Source organism: Anabrus simplex, chromosome 1, assembly GCF_040414725.1.
Source record: "Anabrus simplex isolate iqAnaSimp1 chromosome 1, ASM4041472v1, whole genome shotgun sequence".
Classification (NCBI taxonomy): Eukaryota; Metazoa; Arthropoda; class Insecta; order Orthoptera; family Tettigoniidae; genus Anabrus; species Anabrus simplex.
In genome coordinates, this window is record NC_090265.1 from 246,840,892 (window position 1) to 246,857,762 (window position 16,871).

The 16,871-nt window shown below is 42.0% G+C and overlaps 1 protein-coding gene across 1 annotated transcript in view; it reads left to right on the forward strand.

The window, feature by feature from the left end:
- Nucleotides 1-1,017: 1,017 nt before the first annotated feature.
- Nucleotides 1,018-16,871, forward strand: part of LOC136886370 (aminopeptidase N) — a 323,565-nt gene continuing 307,711 nt past the window's right edge. The window contains exon 1 of the mRNA XM_067159117.2: nucleotides 1,018-1,196. The gene's annotated coding sequence lies outside the window, so the exon portion shown is untranslated. The remainder of the gene's footprint in view (nucleotides 1,197-16,871) is intronic.

Below are 16,871 nucleotides of genomic sequence, written 5' to 3' on the forward strand. Positions count from 1 at the left end.
GAAAGTAGGCCATCTACCGTACGCCGTCAACAGCTAACTGCTCCGAGCCCCTCTCTCCCCAAGCAGCTATTCTTAATTAATTATACCACTATCGTTGATTTTTTACGGTAAAATGATTACTGTATTACGATTACATTTATGATATGTTATTCATTTCATCATTAGCAAAGTTCCTTTTAACCCCTAAATGCGCTATTTACTTTTTCTTCTAATATGACGATGTTTCGTTTAAAAAGTAAGGCGTAGCCGGGCTGAGTGGCTCAGACGGTCGAGGCTCTGGCTTTCTGACCCCAACTTGGCAGGCTCGATCCTGGCTCAGTCCGGTGGTATTTGAAGGTGTTCAAATACGTCAGCATCGTTTCGGTGGATTTACTGGTACGTAAAAGAACTCCTGCGGGATTAAATTATGGCACCTCGGCGTCTCCGAAAACCGTAAAAATAGTTAGTGGGACGTAAAGCAAATAACATTATTATTATTATTATTAAAAGTAAGGTGTTATTATCAGAAAACATTCAACAAATTATTTGTCAAAATAAATATGTTTTTATTTGGATCACTCAAAATGTTAATCGTTTTGATTGTTTTACATACCGGTAAGTGCAAAGCTGTACGATGACTGTAGATACTAGCACACTTCAATCTTAGGGATATCCTTACTCATGAATTCTTTGAGGAAAATGACATTTGATTTCTTTTACCTTAACTGTTTAAAGTTTACACTTCACTTCAGTTGATTAGCAAGAAAAATCATAAAATAAAGGATTGTTCATTTTTAATACACTAGCGACCCTTAGCGAGTTCGTCTGCAAGGTAGATATAAATGCACACTTGTAAAATCGTAAAGCAGTGATATAACAAAAGTAAATTCTCCTTTGCACATACGCAATGCTATGGATTTAAGGGTTAAATCAGTCTAGTTCAATCCAAACAGTTCCCTTGTGAGATGAATGGACTGGTCGTGAAGATGTGAGCGTGAGTAACTCTGACGTCACTCGTTTTTCTGTTCGTCGTGGCTCTCCCGCCTCACACCGATCAGTTCTCAGTCACCAGGTCTACTCGCAGCCAGGTGTTTTACGGAGAGAAAGCAGGAAACGCGTGAACCTATCTCTTTGGTTTCATACTCAGTTACATCGATCGATCTGCACGAGAAGGTCTGTCGCTGCTTGTCCGCGGCTGCTGATCGTGATACAGAAAGGTAGGTCCATCCTCAATAATTATGTCTTAAGGAGCGAGCCAGCTGTCATTGTCAAGGTTGACAACTTCAGTAAACGTAAACATCGGTCACCTGAAAGGTCACTTTCACAGACATTGCATTAACTTGATGCTGCGCTGTTGTTATTTCGACTGATCTTTGCTGAAGGTTGTGGAGTAGATTCTCAGTGCAGTTAGTTGGGGTTGGCGAGACCTTAACCAATTAAGGCCCAAATTAATAATAATAGTCCGTCTCTGTGGTGTAGTGGTTAGCGTGATTAGCTGCCACCCCAAGAGGCCCCGGTTCGATTCCCAGCTCCGCCACGAAATTCGAAAAGTGGTACGAAGGCTGGAACGGGATTCACTCAGCCTCGGGAGGTCAACTGAGTAGAGGAAGGTTCGATTCCCACCTCAGCCATTTTATAAGTGGTTTATCGTGGTTTCCCACTTCTCCTCCAGGCAAATGCCGGAAAGGTATCCAACTTCCTTGTCTTCCTTGTCTATCCCATCCTCCCCACAAGGCCCTTGTTCAGCATAGCAAGTGAGGCCGCCTGAGCGAGGTACTGATCCTTCTTCCCAATTGTATCCCCCGACCCAAAGTCTCACGCTCCAGGCGGTAGTGGTGGGATCCGTCGCTGAGTCCGAGGGAAAACCAACCCTAGAGGGTAAACAGATTAATAAAAAAAGAAAGATTAACAATAATAATAATGGTTTTAAGTCCTACTAACTACTTTTATGGCTTTTGGAGACGCCGAGGTGCCAGAATTTGGTCCCACGGGAGTGATTCTACGTGCTAGTAAATGTAATAATAATCTGTTTTTAATTACGTTGGCTTTACGTCCCACTAACTACTTTACGGCTTTCGAAGACGATGAGGTGCCGGAATTCAGTCCCGCAGGAGTTCTTTTACGTGTCAACAAATCTACCGGCACGAGGCTGACGTATGTGAGCACCTTCAAAAACCACCGGACTGAGCCGGGATCGAACCCGCCAGCTTGGTTTCAACTTTCTGAGCTACTCAATCCGCTTAAGCTCGGCTTTTTCTGCCACATATTCCGACTTTAACTGATACATATTCGTATGGCTCCCTGTACAATGAATGAATAGAAAACTCTTCTCTCCCAGTGATGGATGAGAACCAGCTGGAGAGAGATCATTAAATTTTTGTGATCATAATTAATTCATGCAGTTAGTTTTATATACAATACAAACGAACTGAAGATATTCCAACAAAGTGTTACACACATATTTAAAATAGAATATGCTGATATATAGCTCATAAATACTTCTTGGTCGTACACCCCTGATGAGAAAAATACAAGAAAAGGTAATTGGGCTGAATTACAGTTACCTGAGAAATATTTTACTCAAATACAATTACAAATTACCATTTCAACAAGTAATCAGTAGAAGTACAATTAGAGGCACTTCACAGAATGCCGGGCTGAATGGCTCAGACGGTTGAGGCACTGGCCCTCTGACATCAACTTTGCAGGTTCGATCCTGGCTCAGTCCGGTGGTATTTGAAAATATAGAAATACGTCCGCCTCGTCTCTGTCGATTTACTGGCACGTAAAAGAACTCATGCGGGACAAACTTCCGGCACCTCGGTGTCTCCAAAAACCGTAGAAAAGGTAGTTAGAGGGACGTAAAATAAATATTATTATTATTATTATTATTATTATTATTATTATTATTATTATTATTATTATTATTATTATTATTTCGCAGAATGCCAATCATAAGGAAATCAGCGACTTCTTTTTCATTGGGCTGGGATGATACCGATGTTTGCAAGGAAAATTATATTACTTCGTTTTGGGTTTTACTTTTTTTTTTAAGAATAGAGATATTAAAATCTCCCTTAATTCTGTGACTGCTAGCACTTCAAGTAATTTGTCATTTTCTTTCTTTCTTTCTTTCTTTCTTTCTTTCTTTCTTTCTTTCTTTCCTAATCCGTTTACCTTCCAGGGTTGGTTATTCCCTCGGACTCAGTGAGGGTTCTCACCTCTACCGCCTCAAGGGCAGTGTCCTGGAGAGTGACACTTTGGGTCGGGGATACAAATGTGAAAGAGGACCAGTACCTCGCCCAGGCAGCTTCACCTACTATGCTGAACAGGGGCTTTGTGTGGGGATGGGAAGATCGGAAGGGACAGACAAGGAAGAGGGAAGGAAGCGGCTGTGGCCTTAAGTTGGATACCATTCCGGTATTTGCCTGGAGAAGAGGGAAACCACGGGAAAGCACTTTGAGAGAATGGCTGAGGTGGGAATCGAACCTTCCTTTACTCAGTTGACCTCCCGAGGCTGAGTGGACCCCGTTCCATTCCTCGTACAAATTTTCAAATTTCGTGGCAGAGCCGGTATTCGAACCTCCGGGGGTGGCAGCTAATCACACTAACCACTACACCATAAATGCAGACAATTTATTATTTACTTTACAAAATAATTGTTTTTTAAAAATTATCATGGCATTTGCTATAAATGCGCTCTACAGGGGCCCGTGAAGGAATACCTGTGCTTAATTTTAAGAACATCTCCACCGGGCGAGTTGGCCGTGCGGTTAGGGGCGCGCAGCTGTGAGCTTGCATCTGGGAAATAGTGGGTTCGAACCCCACGATCGGCAGCCCTGAAGATGGTTTTCCGTGGTTTCCCATTTTCACACCAGGCAAATGCTGGGGCTGTAAATTAAGGCCACGGCCGCTTCCTTCCCATTCCTAGGCCTTTCTTATCCCATCGTCGCTATAAGACTTATCTGTGTCGGTGCGACGTAAAGCAAGTAGCAAAAAAAGAAATCCCCAGGACTGACGGATATTGTCGAATACATAATGTCTTTGGAAGTACTACAGATGTAAGAAAGTAAGTACATCATCCGACACTGGTGAAGCTACTGGTTCTGTTGTGGTAGAACTTAAAACGTTATCTTCATCATAACTTTTTCTACCGTTTCTGCTTACATGCGAGGTTTACCGATTTATGAAATGAAACGATTACAGTCTATTTCAAGAAGTAAGATAACCGAGCTCGATAGCTGCAGTCGCTTAAGTACGGCCAGTGTCTAGTAATCGGGAGATAGTGGGTTCGAACCCCCCTGTCGGCAGCCCTGAAGATGGTTTTCCGTGGTTTCCCATTTTCACACCAGGCAAAAGCTGGGGATGTACCTTAATTAAGGCCACGGCCGCTTCCTTCCCATTCCTAGGCCTTTCCCATCCCATCGTCGCCATAAGACATATCTGTCGGTGCGACGTAAAAGAAGTAAGATACGATTAAAAATTTATTAAGTTACATTTTATAAAAAAAATAACGGTTACAATGAAAAATTACTACGAAAGCATTCGTTACAAGTAATTCGAACATATTATTTACTCATTTACTTCCCAACTCTGTGTACAACAGATTCTATGTTGTGACTGGGTTGTTGAGAATTGTAACACGATAACAAAATTTATGACGGCACTCAGAAATGTCTTGCTACTGTTTCCTGTGACTGGTGACCACTGATCTCTATACATGGATCGCTGATGGCAGGTCTCCGCTGCAGGAGAAAGTACGCCAAGTTGAACGCGCGGTTCGCCATGTTGGCGTACCCAACCTCGAGCTCTCCTTATGGGGAAGCAATGATAATATAGTCAATTTTAAGTCGCAATTAATGGCGCATTGGAATAATTAAAAATATAGAGACATGTTCACTCAAAGAATAAGGACATTGGGATCACTGACACGTCATTCCGAGGTCAGTAAATCTCCGGGATAGCAATAAAAATGAGTGTATAATAACGGCCGGGAAATATTAACTTAGGTGCTGAATACATGCAATTAGCGATCGGTAACACAATACGAGTGAAAACCAGTTTCTGGAAACATTGCTGTAAATTGTATACATGTATGCCACGAAATTATGCATTCTTAAAATGATGTACCTATAAACGTAGCTCAATATACAGGCCTAGATTCGACATATCGTAATCGGTGCTTGATAATGAATTTCTGTTTCCTGTTTCCAAAAAATAACGCGCATATTATCAAATTAAAAATATCATTGAAGCAAATGTACACATTTATAAAACCAGCAAATATTCAAAACTAGTCAATATATCACATTATCTCCAGCTTAATGTACTATTACAGACCTCTTTAATTACATTCAACTAGCAAAGCGATATTGATAGTCATCATCAGAAATATGTAACACCAGTTAAAAGAGTCCCAAATACCACGAATAGTATAATGGAATAGCCCCAAACAGCCACCACACTTTCCCTTCTCCCACCACTCCAGTGTCTGAAACCCAAGATTATTACTGATGTAAATAAGGTCTAGAATTCCTGCAGACTTCATTTTCTAAGATTGTTATAAGATCACGTCAATTATTTCATCGAAACTGTCAGTTTAATTATGAGAAAAAAAAATATACGTAAATCTTTACTTGCAGTTAATGTTCAGCAAAATTGAAAACAGTTGGCTGTACATCACTTCTAAGGTGTACAGTTTGTCCATTTCTATCAAAACAGTCTTCCTCTAAGTGATCCGAGCAGAGAACAGCTGTTTTAGAAGGCTCCCAATTCTCCCGCTTGATACTCCTAATCGATGATCTTAGATGTTCGGGTCTCGAGAAAGGAAACCTACAAAAATTAATTGCCATTTTGCTCCCGGAATATGCGAAATAAGATACAATAAACCTAAAACTCAAAACACTACCCTAGGAAGATTCTTATGTACAGTATAAAACTCCCCGAGCCGGGCTGAGTGGCTCAGACGGCTAAGGCGCTGGCCTTCTAACCCCAACTTGGCAGGTTCGATCCTGGCTCAGTCCGGTGGTATTTGAAGGTGCTCAAATACGACAGCCCCGTGTCGGTAGATTTACTGGCACGCAAAAGAACTCCTGCGGGACTAAATTCCGGCACCTCGGCGTCTCCGAAGACTTTAAAAAAGTAGTTAGTGGGACGTAAAGCAAATAACATTATTATTATTAAAACTCCCCGATGAAATGATTTCTCCTTCTGCTGATCGGTTCTGTTTGTACATCCATAAGCTGAATACTGCGGTATGTTAATACCCCGTAGAATGTTTCTTCATTCATATTTCAGATAAACACATACATATTTAAATTTAATCTTGTAATTCACAAGCATACTACAAGGCAACGAACCTAAATTCGTAAAATACACTACTATTTACTTTGCAATAACACAGCACAGAACACTCGTGAAACTACAGTCAAGAGGCCTGGCGTCACTGAACTAAGCATAAACAAAGGAAGCGCGCTCCTCGTGGTCTATTGCACCATGCGCTCGCTGCCATCTTACGACGCCAGTCATCTTCTATTCGGCTTACTGCTACCCAAGCTACCAGCCATCCAGGTATAGAGATCAGTGCTGGTGACGTACAGTAGGATAAGTTATTGCACTAGCATGGCATTTAGGTTAGGAACATTGTCATCTTAAATTACGAGCTGCAGGGTGTGAAAAGCCATCAGAAATTCATATTTTTATTTGATCAGTTTAAACTCTCCTGAATCCGGTATTGCAATAAACGTGTATTTTAATTGGCTATTTAAATATGGCGGCAACACTGCCACGCCCCCTCAGCTGTCAGCTAACTTTAGGCCTACATTTCTCAAAGTGACTATATCTAAGCCGCCTCTGTGGTGTAGTGGTTAGCGTGATTAGCTGCCACCCCCGGAGGTCCGGGTTCGATTCCCGGCTCTGCCACGAAATTTGAAAAGTGGTACGAGGGCTGGAATGGGGTCCACTCAGCCTCGGGAGGTCAACTGAGTAGAGGTGGGTTCGATTCCCACCTCAGCCATCCTGGAAGTGGTTTTCCGTGGTTTCCCACTTCTCCAGGCGAATGCCGGGATGGTACCTAACATAAGGCCACGGCCGCTTCCTTCCCTCTTCCTTTCCTATCCCTTCCAATCTTCCCATCCCTCCACAAGGCCCCTGTTCAGCATAGCAGGTGAGGCCGCCTGGGCGAGGTACTGGTCATACTCCCCAGTTGTATCCCCCGACCAAGAGTCTGAAGCTCCAGGACACTGCCCTTGAGGCGGTAGAGGTGGGATCCCTCGCTAAGTCCGAGGGAAAAACCGAACCTGGAGGGTAAACAGATGATGATGATGATGATGACTATATCTAATTTTTAGGTACACTTCTGTCAGGAACCACAAGAACTAGAGCACAAAAACTCCGCGCACTTTTCTTTTTTTTTACTAGTGGCTTTACGTCGCACTGACACAAATAGGTTTTACGGCGACGATGGGATAGGAAAGGCCTAGGAGTGGGAAGGAGGCGGCCGTGGCCTTAATTAAGGTAAAGCCCCAGCATTTGCCTGGTGTGAAAATGGGAAACCACGGAAAACCATCTTCAGGACTGCCGACAAAGTTCGAATCCCCTATCCCCCGAATGTATGCTAACAACACTCCTCGGACAGCGTAGCCCTTTCCCTTGGTTAACATGCTCGTATTATTGTGATATGTATCTACATTATGTTAAATAATATTAGCATTACGGGGCGAGTTGGCCGTGCGCGTAGAGGCGCGCGGCTGTGAGCTTGCATCCGGGAGATAGTAGGTTCGAATCCCACTATCGGCAGCCCTGAAGATGGTTTTCCGTGGTTTCCCATTTTCACACCAGGCAAATGCTGGGGCTGTACCTTAATTAAGGCCACGGCCGCTTCCTTCCAACTCCTAGGCCTTTCCTATCCCATCGTCGCCATAAAACCTATCTGTGTCGGTGCGACGTAAAGCCCTAGCAAAAAAAAAAAAATATTAGCATTCGATTACCGATAATCTATATACATTCAACCGCACACTGGGGACACAAAACAACCCCCAGAGGCTTTCAACTTGGAAGCGTGGTTTGTTCAAAAAATCTTTCTAATTACTACATCAATGTTCGAAGCCAACAAATTACTTTTCTTAAAAAAAAAAAAATAGTGTCTGCCATTGTATCCTCTTACTTGTCTCAAACTCTTCACTTTCAACTTTTCTATCTGACCTCCCGCGGTCAACCCTTGTTCTCTTCCGATTTCGACGGTATTAGGTTTACGAGACTTGGAGCGTCTTTCATCATCACGTCTCCTGCGCCCACCCCCTGCCCTCCCCTTTGCCATTACCCTCATTCTTCGAGTGTCAGGGCACTTCTGTGCACTCTTCTGACTAGTGTTAGAGAGAATGGCTCGCCAGTGGCACTCTTTCTTAAAACAAGAATCACTACCACCAGACAAATAACATTTCCTTATAGGTGTTTTTCGTTTAATATTGCATTTTTGAAAATATGAGATATATGTGATGCAGCCAGTGAGTGCGAGGAATGGTGTGAAAATATTGCTTGTAGGATCATTTCGTGTGCGCATTTTAGTAGGCTTCCAAGAGTTCTGACTTAGTGAGGAAAAACTACAGGAAACTACCACACTCCTCATTGACTTGTAAGCCTCTTCATTTACATGCGGTCTTTCTATTATAGCTGATGGTGGAACTGCTGGAGATCCAAATATAATTTAGAAAGCGCCAGGGTGACGATGTTAATAATATTCTAAGTACATACCAGCAATGGTCAACCCGACTCCGATGGGATGCGAACCCACAACCGTTGACTTTCGCAGCTGACGCCGTACCGATTGAACTACGGCAACGCTGGAATTTCTACTTTGCTGGCTGGGTTTCGTATCTACAGGTTTGGCACTACAACCAAGTATTTTCTACAGCTGCAGAGTACACCAGCGGTCACCCGCTGAGAGCTATTCTGCTTCAGTTGCCTCGCAGGACCTCATCACCGAAAACAGTGCAAATGGGTAGTTTCACATGTTGTTCTTTGGGTCATCAGTCAATAGATTGGTTTGATGCAGCTTTGCATGTCACGCTGTCGTGTGTTAACATTTTAATTTCTATGTAACTACTACATCCTACATCTACTCTAATCTGAATGTCATATCCATGCCTCGGTCTACCCCTATCGTTCTTACCACAGTTCCAGCCCTCGTACTACTTTTCAAATTTCGTGGCAGAGCCGGGAATCGAAACAGGGCCTCCGGGGGTAGCAGCTAATCACACTAACCACTACACCACAGAGGCGGACTAAGATATTTTTTAAGAAAAGGAATTTGCTCACTTCGAACATTGATGTAGTAATTAGAAAGATGTTCTTGAATACTTTCGTCTGGAGCGTGGCATTGCACGGAAGTGAAACCAACTCATAACGGAAGAGAATAAAAGCCTTTGAAATGGTGTGTTACAGAAGAATGCTGAAGATGAGATGGATATGTCGAATCACGAATGAAGAGATAATCGATTGGTGAGAGGAAATCGACTTGGCTGAATTTGACCAGAAGAGATAGAATAATAGGACGCATCTTCAGACACCTAGGACTTGGTTTATTAGTATGTGTTTTATTATTATAGGTATGTTATAGTGCTATGTGTGTTATAATTGGTGTCTTCAACTGAAAAGCTTTACAGTTACACTGAAGAACATAACAAAATAATAGATCAGTTAATAGTTTAATTTAAATTAAATTAATGGAATCGTTTCTTTCTATCTTTCTTCCCCAGCTCTGCCACGAAATTTGAAACGTGGTACGAGGGCTGTAACGGGGTCCACTCAGCCTCGAGAGGTCAACTGAGTAGAGGGGTTCGATTCCCACCTCAGCCATCATCGAAGTGGTTTTCCGTGGTTTCCCACTTCTTCTCCAGGCAAATGCCAGAATGGTACCTAACGTAAAGCCACGGCCGCTTCCTTCACTCTTCGTTGCCTATCCCTTCCAATCTTCCCACCCCTCACAAGGCTCCTGTGCAGCCTAGTAGGTGAGGCCGCCTGGGCGAGGTACTGGTCCTCCTCTTCAATTGTATCCCCGACGAAATGTCTCGCACTCCAGGATACTGCCCATGAGGCGGTAGGCCTAGGGGTGGGATCCCTCGCTGAGTCCCAGGGAAAAACCGACCCTGGAGGGTAAACATTTTCAGGGCTGCCGACAGTGGGGTTCGAACCTACTATCTCCCGAATACTGGATACTGGCCGCACTTAAGCGACTGCAGCTATCGAGCTCGGTACTATTAGTGGTCAAGTAGTTACCTCTATACTCCCCAAAAATATCCTAGCACTCACTTCTTTAGTAGGCTGGGAGTCCAGAACCACATGGTTTTCCTGAAATGAAAATCACGTTTCTAAATTGTTCGACTTCCTGATGGAGAATCGAACCAACATTCTTTCGAGTGAAGCGAGCTATCTTTTACCACCTCAGCTAGGCAGCCTTTTTTCTCTTTTCCTCTTTGTACCTGCTATAAATAATTCTGTAGTGAGAGCTCTATCCAAATATTGCAAACGTTAATTTGTTTTTTTAGTACTTAATCTTTTTGATGTCATTGCTACACGGTAGTTTCCGAGGGGACTCAAGCTTCTTGAAAGCGTCACCCTCCCCTTCCTCGTGTACATCACTTAGTTCTGAGTCATCCCTGCTATGTTGGAAATTGCTAACTACTTAACTCAGCATGACGAACTATTACAATTCTGTCGTGCTTAATTATGATATTTTATCAGTTGCACCGTCTACGTCTAGTGATTAAAATGTTGCATTGCGCTTGGCATGAACTTCCTTAATTTTAGCCTAGATCAGTTCTATTTGGATTGTTTTGACAGAAAAGCGGTTCCGAGCTCTGAAGATAATTGGAGTACCGGGCTCGATAGCTGCAGTCGCTTAAGTGCGGCCAGTATCCAGTATTCGGGAGATAGTGGGTTTGAACCCCATTTTCGGCAGCTCTGAAGATGGTTTTCCGTGGTTTCCCATTTTCACACCAGGCAAATGCTGGGCCTGCACTTTAATTAAGGCCACGGCGGTTCCTTCCCAGTCCTATCCCCTTCCTGTCCCATCGTCGCCATAAGACCGATCTGTGTCGGTGCGACGTAAAGCCAATGGCAAAAAAAAAAAAAAAAAAGAAAAAAAGGTAATTGGAGTCAACTCCAATTGTAATTATTTTTGCACTTAGCTCTTGTTTCTGATCGTGAAAATATAAAAAGCATTTTGTGCGTCACTGTATTCTATACCAAGAACACTTTTGAAAAAATTGATTAAAATGGAACCTGTAATGAAGCCGGTAGTTCAGTGTAGTTCAGTGAAGTACTTTCGGTTAAGATAACTGACACATCATCAATTCTAGGAACTCTTGGCCGATTCACTTAGAGGTTATTATGACGCCTTCTATCTCATGTAAGTGCAGGGCCCTGTTTCACAAAACATCTTTCACTAATATTATTACTAAGAAACCAATAATATTAACTAATAATACTAGTATTATGTTTCATAGAGTTATTAGCTAATATTATTAGTAATTAGTTTATGAGTCAAAATTATTAGTAGATTAGTAGATTAGTAAATTGTTTCATAGACAACATGACTAATAAAAGTTACTCATATTATTTCCATGAGTGTGTTTTGCTGCTTGCTTGTTGTTTAAAGAGGCCTAATATCTAAGGTCATCGGCCCCCAGAGTGTATTTTGACTCATAATTCATATTTTTAGTGAAGCCAAATATTTTGGAATAAAATCGTGAAGATCACTGAAATGGTCGACACTGATTCAAACAGTGATGAGGAACGAGTGTAGGTATTCACCGTTCAATAAATGATACGTCAAAAACAGCCTGTACTGGCATGTAACAAACATACGAATACAATGGGAGATTTGGGTTAGGTTACAGAACTTTTGAGTATTTGCTTGATAGGGTTGCTAATAGAATGTTCCACTGCAAGGAATGAAGCATAATCTCAAAACAGCACCTTCACATTGCACTCCACGGGTGGTAGTGATATACAGTATCATTGTGTTTCTCTAGTGCAGTTCTGCTCGGACACTCCGGCTATCTTTTAAAATCTTGGCTTATATCACCAGTAAACTAAGATGATGGTGGTGATGATTATTGTTTTCAGAGGAAGTAGGCTACAACTAGGCAACCATAATCTATAATAATCTATAATAGAAAAATGGAAGGGATTCGACATTTTGATAATGAAGGTATCGGCCGAAGAAAGAGAAGGACCACGAAGGGCGTGAAAATTAAAGACTCTCGGCCTCGCAACCTAATACCGTCGGGGTCAGAAAATAACAAGAGTTGAACAAGGGAGGTCGGAAGGGTAGATGAAAGTGAGGAGCCTGGCGCAAGTAAGTGGAAACAATGGGAGGACTCATCTCAGTGCCTCGTGGTCGCCAACCCACGCTCCCAAGTTGAGAGCCCTGAGATCCACTTTAGTCGCCTCTTACGACAGGCAGGGGATACCGTGGCTGTTATTCTACCGCCCCCACCAACAGGGGGTAGTAAACCAAGATTTTGCTAGTTCATCTCAACAGAGAACAAGGAGGGATATAGTGTGCAAAAGGCTGAGAATAGTTGACGCTTTAACTCAATCACTTTCTGCAAATGGACTTTCTTCTCTCACATTATTTTCACTTTATTTATCCATTCTCATATGTATCAAAGTCACAACAACGAAAATATCAAGTGAGCCTCTCTAACATGTGGATTAATAGTCGGTAGTAGTCAAGCACTAGCCTAATGCTAGGAACAAACCCAAATCAAGAACATATGCAACAGACCGATTCTAACCTCCGTTTGTGTCAGCTGACTGATGAACTAATATTATGAGTGAAGATATTTCATTAGCCAGGTTCATGTTTGTGGGTTACTGTAGTCACGTCCTAGTTCGTGAACCATGGGGAACGGCTGAGTGGCTTAGTAAGTGCTCCTGAGAGTCGGGATACCAGTTGCTATGGAATGGGAGTGGGCATCTCGGACATATTCTGAGTCATGGCTCTCCTTGTGCTCAGGCGGCTAGGACTATACAATTCACCGGTGGTCCATAACCCGTTGGAGGAGAGATCCTCACTTGGACTATGTGCAAGTAGGGTAGCATCCTGCTTCATGAATTTACCGAGCTCAAAACATTTTAAGCAAGTCTCGGACTTATGGGAGTAACGGAGTCCCACTCCCATTTGACAGGCGAGGGACTCTTTGGAAACAACTTGGCGAACGAAATGGAATTCGATGGGAAGCTATCAATATTAATAGGACTTATGGAAGAAAGAAAGTAGAACTAGCTGAGTCAGCAAAGAGGATGCATCTGGATGTGCTAGGAGTAAGTGGTATTCGGGTAAGGGGAGATAACGAGGAAGGAGATTATAAAGTGTACTTGACGGGTGTTAGAAAGAGAAGGGCAGAGTCTGGGGTAGGGCTCTTTATCAGGAATACCATTTCACGCAACATAGTTTCTGATAGGCACGTAAATGAGCGAATGATGTGGGTGGATTTGTCAGTTGGAGGAATTAGGACTAGAATTGTGTCCGTGTATTCACCATAAGAGCATGCAGATGAGGATGAAGTTGACAAGTTTTATGAAGCATTGAGTGACATCGTGGTCAGGGTCAACAGCAAGGATAGAATAGTGCTAATGGGCGACTTCAATGCGAGAGTTGGGAATAGAACTGAAGGATACGAAAGGGTGATTGGTAAATGTGGGGAAGATATGGAAGCTAATGCGAATGGGAAGCGTTTGCAGGACTTCTGTGCTAATATGGGTTTAGCTGTTACGAATACATTCTTCAAGCGTAAGGCTATTCACCGCTACAAATGGGATCCATAATAGACTATATCTTAACAGACTTCGAATTCAGGAAATCTGTTAGGAATGTACGAGTTTTCCGCGGATTTATCGATGATATAGACCACTATCTGATCTGTAGTGAAGTAAGTATCTCTAGGCCTAGGGTAGAGAAAGTGAAATTTGTCTGCAAACGAATAAGGGTAGAAAATCTCCAGGACGAGGAAATTAGACAGAAGTACATGGATATGATTAGTGAGAAGTTTCAAACAGTATATAGTAAGCAGGTTCAGGATATAGAAAGTGAATGGGTGGCATACAGGGATACTGTAGTAGAAACAGCAAGGGAATGCCTAGGAACAACTGTGTGTAAAGATGGGAAAAGGCGAACATCATGATGGAATGATGAAGTGAGAACAGCTTGTAAATGTAAAAAGAAGGCTTATCAGAAATGGCTCCAAACAAGGGCAGAGGCAGACAGGGATTTGTACGTAGATGAAATAAACAGGGCGAAACAAATAGTTGTTGAATCCAAAAAGAAGTCATGGGAAGATTTTGGTAACAACCTGGAAAGGCTACGTCAAGCAGCAGGGAAACCTTTCTGGACAGTAATAAAGAAAGGAAGGGAGGGAAAAGGGAAATGAACAATGTTTTGAGTAATTCAGGTGAACTCATAATAGATCCCAGGGAATCACTGGAGAGGTGGAGGGAATATTTTGAACATCTTCTCAGTGTAAAAGGAAATCATCATGGTGGTGTTGCCAACAGCCAAGCTCAAGGGGAGGAGAAAAATGATGTTACGGTGTAACGCAATTTATCCTACCCTGTGAACCTATTTTGAACTGGCAATATCGCCGTAGAAAATCTTAATCTTTCTATATGTCTAAGCGGACGGATTCCCTCGTACTACTACGTGCTTTGGTGATACTCATCGAACTTATTTATAATTCTTATTGTGGACTGATGGCAACGTCCTTGGATTATCGCATTTCTGAATTGTACGGACTGTTTCATTTCTCTTACAATAAGTGCTGCTATCTTCTGCCAGACACCCACAATGAGTTTCCCCTCCCCTAGCGCTCTTCTCCTATCAGAGCGCGGCTACTTCCTCATGGAGCAAACCTCGCCATTTTGTCCCCGAGAGTACGCATTGAGAAGTCATGGCGTGCGGTTGTGTTTATTGGATCCTTAAGATGTTGGTGTCGTGTTGGTGTGAAGACCCCGGCTGAGAGTCTTGAGATGTGGGTTTTAAACCCAAATTACTTTGTTTCCTGCATCGTCCTATTATGATACTTTTCAACTAATTCTGACCAGGGAAAAGCAAACTCATCAGGAAGTATCTGTAAGTATGTGAGGAACTAGCTCATCATGGCTGAGCGTCAGCTTCACCCAAGTAAGTGGGTTCATCATTTGGCAAGTTATATCCTGTGAATATGAAACGGCAAGGAAATTCGTGTGATTCGTGTATTGAAAATTAACTCCTTCAAGGTGGAATTTCGTGAAAATAATTTTTTTGGAAATTACTAAAAGGACGCACGTGTGCTTTATTCTAATAATATTTCAAAATTATTGGTATGTAGAGACTGCGTAAATAAGGAAATCCTTTTAAAATTAACTATCATTTTCACCCGTTAATGATTTTCATTGATCATGTAAATTCAATATGTGTCGGGCACTTAATGCCCTTTATACTGCGTGAGGTTCCGCAGAAGCATATAATTCTGGTTTCCTGGGTTTAAAAAAAAAAAAAGAAAAACCTTGCTTCTATTTTCTGGTATTTTAAACTTTGGTGTTTCCTGATTTTATTTTGTTTCTTGCCTCTGTTGTGCTTCTACCATGTTTGATTTGGCGGGCGTATGTTTTCGTTGCTATGGTAACGATTTGTTTTCGGGAGATGATGGTGATTGTTGCTTGTTGGTTTTGCGTGTTTTATTGTGGAGCCTGAGTTTGCTTTAGAATTTCCGCTTTCGGTGGAGGATTTATTTGCTCCTCACTTGATCTCTTACGGTTTTCTTCCTTTTCCCCTTGTTTACTGTGTGTGTTTTCCGTGCGCTAATCTTATTTGACCCCTCGTAGTTTATTAATTGGGCTAGAGTTCTATGCTCCTGCGAAGCCTCCTCTTATTAAGAAGGTGCAATGAAACTCGTTAATTGAGTGGCTTTCCCTAGGTTTAATACGTTAGTTTTAATTTCATTTTAGTAAGTCTAACAAACGGGCCCCGTTTTAACCTTCTGTGAACAATTTAAGTTTTAATTCGAATCATTTTCTGTTATTATGGTAATATTACCAAGGTGTACTATTTCTAGTGATGGATTTAGTGCCTTTAATTAGTACAACCTTCTGTTTTAAGCTAATGATTTCCATCAGTATCATTTTCTGAAGAGGACTACGTTTTTCAGTTTCATCTGTGTATTTTCTATTATTCACTAATTGTTTTTTGAACTACTTAAAATATTTTTATTCCCTCAGATAGGACGATGTTTTTTTTGGTTTCCTGTTAAGTTTTCATTCTTCAATTAAAAGTTTATTTGATTGAAACCAGTGTCTCCTTTTATTATCTGTGTGGTTCAGCGCCGAAACAAGGAATTTTTATCCATTTCCTCTGGGTGTTTTATTTGGGCCTTGCTGGGTAAGTATCTGTTGGATGTTATTTTCCTATTATTGTGACTGATTTCCTTAATTTGTTTAATAAACTTTGTTTATTTAACACCGGTTTATAGGTAGTACCAGCCGGTGCATGTTTGCTAACCGCTAGTGTAGTGACCTTCTGCGCTGGTGGCATAGTAAAGTGGTAGCAGAAAGCTTTGGTTGTCTTTTTTCTTCAGGGCGCTGCTAACCATTGTCATTCTTTCCCCTTTTTCCCCTGGGTTATTGTACTTGTGATGGCGTTGAAGCACTGGATTATGAAGGTTGACTATGTATGATAATTATATGCATAATTGTGAAAAGAAGTGCAAGTATCTTTCCTAATTCTTTTGAATTCTGTTTCATGTTAATTCATCATGTCCCGAGCGGTGTTGTTTCCATATCATTTGCGGAAAGCTGAACTCCTGTATGAGCTCCAGGTTCGTGGCTTGGAGACTGACGGCACTGCTACTGAA